We start from the raw sequence: 5,767 nt of genomic DNA on the forward strand, positions 1-5,767 counted from the left end.
CAACGCACTCCCCTGCGGCACACCTGAAATCACTCTTACTTCGGAAGATTTCTCTCCATTGAGAATAACATGCTGCGTTCTGTTAACTTGGAACTCCTCAGTCCAATCACACAACTGGTCTGATAGTCCATATGCTCTTACTTTGGTCATTAAACGACTGTGGGGAACTGTATTAAACGCCTTGTGGAACTCAAGAAACACGGCATCTATCTGGGAACCCGTATCTATGGCCCTCTGAGTCTCGTGGGCGAATAGCGCGAGCTGGGTTTCACACGATCGTCTTTTTCGAAACCTGATACCTACAGAGCAGATTTCTAGTCTCCAGAAAAGTCATTATACTCGAACATAATACGTGTTCCAAAATTCTACAACTGATCGACTTTAGAGATATAGGTCTATAGTTCTTCACATCTGTTCGACGTCCCTTCTTGAAAACGGGGATGACCTGTGCCTTTTTTCAATCTCTTAGAACGCTACGCTCTTCTAGAGACCTACGGTACACGGCTGCAAGAAGGGGGGCAAGTTCCTTCGCGTACTCTGTGTAAAATCACACTGGTATTCCATCAGGTCCAGCGGCCTCTTTTGAGCGATTTTAATTGTTTTTCTATCTACCTTTTTGTTATTTGGGAGACAATCTAGAGAAGGAACTACAGTGCAGTCTTCCTCTGTGAAACAGCTTTGGAACAAGACATTTAGTACTTCGGCCTTTAGTCTGTCATTTTCTGTTTCAGTACCATTTTGGTCACAAAGTGTCTGGATATTTTGTTTTGATCCACCTACCGCTTTGACGTAAGAGCAAAATTTCTTAGGATTTTCTGCCAAGTCAGTAGATAGAACGGTTTCTGGAAAACAGTATGTTATTAATCATACACGAGGTAGTAATTGAGAATCCCGTTGCAAGAAGGGAAACGATGACCACGTCCCCCATCTGGGCCTTTCTAGAAAAGGAAAATAACCACATTCTGCTACCAGTTGATAACTAGGAATTCAGGTGGGAAGATCTTGGGTCGGGTCACCCTAATGGAAGGACTGCTTCAGAGTTCATCACCTTTAATAAGTAAGTGGCCTTTATTAAAGTCAATGACTTTTAAAAACAGTCAACAGTAACACTGACTGAGCAGACTTTAGAAAAATGATTCTACAACAGCTACCGCTAATTATGAGCCACTAGCCATTAGCTGTACCAAAAAAGTACATGAGGTTAAAAACAGTCGACTAAGGTTAACAAAATCAAGTTAGCAGTTTTTTAACCAAATAAACTTCAAACAACTGGCATTAAATGGGAAGCCACTGTCATCCAGTAGGCAGCAAAGGTCAATAATCCTAAAACCAATTAACAGTCACTTAATAAGCAGCTACAGTTAGCCAAATTTAACAGCTCAGATTTTAAGCGTATATACAAACGTATAAATACGTTGTATCACGTAACATTCTGCCAGTGGGGACGGTATTTGCTTCGTGATACATTACCTGTGTTAAAATGGACCATTTACCAATTGCGGAAAAGGTCGATATCGTGTTGATGTATGGCTATTGTGACCAAAATGCCCAACGGGCTTGTGCCGTGTACGCTGCTCGGTATCCTGGACGACACCATCCAAGTGTCCGGACCGTTTGCCGGATAGATACGTTATTTAAGGGAACAGGAAGTGTTCAGCCACATGTGAAACGTCAAAAGTCAAATGGCTCTGAGCACTATGGGACTTAACATCGGTGGTCATCAGTCCCCTAGAACTTAGAACTACTTAAACCTAACTAACCTAAGGACATCACACACTTCCATGCCCGAGGCAGGATTCGAACCTGCGACCGTAGCGGTCACGCGGGTCCAGACTGTAGCGCCTAGAACCGCATGGCCACGACCTGCAACACATGATGAAGGCCAAGTAGGTGTTTTAGCTGCTGTCGCGGCTAATCCGCACATCAGTAGCAGACAAACTGCGCGAGAATCGGGAATCTCAAAAACGTCGGTGTTGAGAATGATACATCAACATCGATTGCACCCGTACCATATTTCTATGCACCAGGAATTGCATGGCGACGACTTTGAACGTCGTGTACAGTTCTGCCACAGGGCACAAGAGAAATTACGGGACGATGACAGATTTTTTGCACGCGTTCTATTTAGCGACGAAGCGCCATTCACCAACAGCGGTAACGAAAAACCGGCATAATATTCACTATTGGGCAACGGAAGATCCACGATGGCTGCGACAAGTGGAACATCGGCAACCTTGGCATGTTAATGTATGGTGCGGCATTATGGGAGGAAAGGTAATTGGCCCCCATTTTATCGATGGCAATCTAAATGGTGCAATGTATGCTGATTTCCTACGTAATGTTCTACCGATGTTACTACAAGATGTTTCACTGCATGACAGAATGGCGATGTACTTCCAACATGACGGATGTCCGGCGCATAGCTCGCGTGCGGTTGAAGCGGTATTGAATATCATATTTCATGACAGGTCGATTGGTCGTCAAAGCACCACGCCATGGCCCGCACGTTCACCGGATCTGACGTCCACGGATTTCTTTCTGTGGGGAAAGTTGAAGGATATTTGCTATCGTGATCCACCGACAACGCCTGACAACGTACGTCAGCGCGTTGTCAATGCATGTGCGAACATTACGGAAGGCGAACTACTCGCTATTGAGAGGAATGTCGTTACACGTATTGCCAAATGCATTGAGGTTGACGGACGTCATTTTGAGCATTTATTACATTAATGTGGTATTTACAGGTAATCACGCCGCAACAGCATGCATTCTCAGAAATAAGTTCACAAAGGTTGATGTATCACATTGGAACAACCGAAATAAAATGTTCAAACGTACCTACGTTATGTATTTTAATTATAAAACCTACCTGTTACCAACTATTCGTCTAAAATTGTGACTATTACAGCGCCATCTATCACAAAGCGAAAAACGTGGTCCAACTAAAACATTCATATTTATTTACGCACTACACGAATATGTGCTAAAAATGGGGGTACCTATTTTAAAAAAATGCAGTTGATATCGGTTTGACCTATGGCAGCGCCATCTAGCGGGCCTATCATGGCGCCATCTGGCTTCCCCCTTCAAGCTAGACAAGTTTCGTTATTTCGTGAGATATTTGGCCCGGTCACGATACTGAGAACATAATAATGTTTGAATGGATTGGAAAACTGTCAAAGAGTGTCCTGATTTGTTCAGGCAATGATATTATTCTTCCATGCTGCTTACTTTTATATTATTTCACTTTTTGATTTTGACATTATTCCTATTGTTTTGAACACTCAAAGAATTTTCTCCCGTTCCCTTACTTTGTAATCGTCTGCCACTGAAGATCAACATCCAACTGTGAACATCTCGAAACATAGCTCTACTTTTAATTTAGTGTACTTTCAACACTACGTTTGTGAAAGTCGACGTAAGAAAGTGAGCCGTTCAGTTTTTGAGTCCCTCGAGGCGGCTCCTTTGGGTTCCCTGCGACCACCACCACCAGCAGCAGCAGCGGCGGCGGCGGCGGCGGCGGCGGCAGCAGCATACCGCACCAGGCCGGGGGGTCACGTTCGGCGGAGCCTTCTTTTTGCGGCCGCCTCTCGAAGCGCAATTTCTGGCCGCGGCGGCGATTAATGAGTGATCTGGCGGCCGCGCCGCTCACGCCGGCGGTGAGTTATGGGCGAGCAGCATTCAAATGAAACGCCGCGCCGGCCGGCCAGCCGGCCAGCTGGCCTCTGCCACTGCCACACCGATTGATTCGTCTGCGGACGTCTCAGCAGGCACCACTAATTACATCCGGGGCCCGCCGAAAGTTAATAGTTACAAGATTACGCCTGTCTCGCTCCCTGATTTGTAAACTTTAATCTAGGCAGCGAGTTTTATTGATAGGTTACAGATGGCTGCTTTATGCTCATAGCTCGACAGCGCCTTGGGTTATCAGCAAGATAACAGACTCGAATTACTCCGCTGGTAAAAGTACACTATTCTGTTTGTAGCTGTGTGAACCAAAATATTCTCCGAGATAAACTGAGGTTTAATGGAAACGATGGTACAGCCTACTACTGGATAAAGTCACACCTAACCAAAAAAAAAGTTTTACATAACAATGAACCAATGTGAGCAGGAGAGATTCTTCAGACTGGGGAGAAATCACCTACATGGTTCCACAAGGCTCATCCTTGTTCTTATAATTCTTCTTCTTCTTCAGCACTTCAAGGTTAAGCACTTCTCCATGTTCTGTCTTCACTAAAACACTACCATCTCGTTTGGGGTCTTCCAACGTCCCTTATTCCTCTTAACAATAAAGTGTGGCCTGACGTGGAATTTACTCTATATTAATTCTTTGTAGGTGAGGCTTCCATAGTGCTTTATTTTCGTCAGTCTCTTAATATTGTAAATGTACAATTGTGCCCTAACATACTCAGTTCTTATTCGGTCTTCCCTATCTTTAATATTATAACTAGTTGATTCCCGCAATTTCTTATATGACTTTCCCTTGTAACACCACTGACTTGCCTGACAAATGTCATTTGTGCTGCTTGTATTTCATTTTTACTACATTTTAGGGGTCCTTGCTTCACTTCCACACATCAATACAAAATGCAATCGCGGTTTTATAAAATTTTCGTTCGGTTTCATTCCTGTATGTTTTAGAATCTTTTCTCATTCCACTTATCGTCCGCTAAGTCCTTGTCCATACCAGATAGTTTACAGGTGACTACTTTCTGTTCAGAGGTCGACATTGCCTTGGGTTATGTGGAAAGTAACAGACACGGATTTCTCTGTTTACGTCATAAAATAAAAAAATTAAGTTGGTGACTAGTTCATGTAGAATGTTCTCTATTTTTGTTTTCGAGCAGGTGGGATACTACTCATGATGAACCAGGATTTTACTTTTCGTTATCGCCATACGGAGATTGTATTCCATTTTCCCTAATGGATGTAGTTTATACATAGCTTTTTGTGACTCATCAACACATTTTTACACAATTGCTATATAGGCTCCAGGCACAAGAATATTAATGCATATTTTGTTGAAAGAATGAAATTTTCACTCTACAGCGGAGTGTGCGCTGATATGAAACTTCCTGGCAGATTAAAACTGTGTGCCGGGCCGAGACTCGAACTCGGGACCTTTGCCTTTCGCGGGCAAGTGCTCTACCGACTGAGCTACCCAAGCACGACTCACGCCCCGTCCTCACAGCTTTTAATTCCGCCAGTACCTCGTCTCCTACCTTCCAAACTTCACAGAAGCTCTCCTGCGAATCTTGCAGAACTAGCACTCCTGGAAGAAAGGATATTGCGGAGACATGGCTTAGCCAGCACTTGGGGGATGTTTCTAGAATGAAATTTCCACTCTACGGCGGAGCGTGCGCTGATATGAAACTTCCTGGCAGATTAAAACTGTGTGCCGGGCCGAGACTCGAACTCGGGACCTTTGCCTTTCGCGGGCAAGTGCTCTACCGACTGAGCTACCCAAGCACGACTCACGCCCCGTACTCACAGCTTTTAATTCCGCCAGTACCTCGTCTCCTACCTTCCAAACTTCACAGAAGCTCTCCTGCGAATCTTGCAGAATTAGCACTCCTGGAAGAAAGGATATTGCGGAGACTTGGCTTAGCCACAGCCTGGGGGATGTTTCTAGAATGAAATTTTCGCTCTACAGCAGAGTGTGCGCTGATATGAAACTTCCTGGCAGATTAAAACAGTGTGCCGGGCCGAGACTCGAACTTTTCCATTGTGACCACTGACAATTCAGTTCCAGCTCAAAATCTTG

General features: G+C 44.4%; 2 non-coding genes across 2 annotated transcripts; both read right to left on the reverse strand.

Annotated features, from left to right (window-relative positions):
* Positions 1-5,096: 5,096 nt before the first annotated feature.
* On the reverse strand, positions 5,097-5,171 carry Trnas-cga (transfer RNA serine (anticodon CGA)). The gene has a single exon. It is a non-coding gene; the product is annotated as a tRNA-Ser (tRNA).
* A 227-nt stretch (positions 5,172-5,398) lies between these two features.
* On the reverse strand, positions 5,399-5,473 carry Trnas-cga (transfer RNA serine (anticodon CGA)). The gene has a single exon. It is a non-coding gene; the product is annotated as a tRNA-Ser (tRNA).
* Between the last annotated feature and the right edge of the window lie 294 nt (positions 5,474-5,767).

This window comes from Schistocerca serialis, chromosome 5 (genome assembly GCF_023864345.2).
Source record: "Schistocerca serialis cubense isolate TAMUIC-IGC-003099 chromosome 5, iqSchSeri2.2, whole genome shotgun sequence".
Classification (NCBI taxonomy): Eukaryota; Metazoa; Arthropoda; class Insecta; order Orthoptera; family Acrididae; genus Schistocerca; species Schistocerca serialis.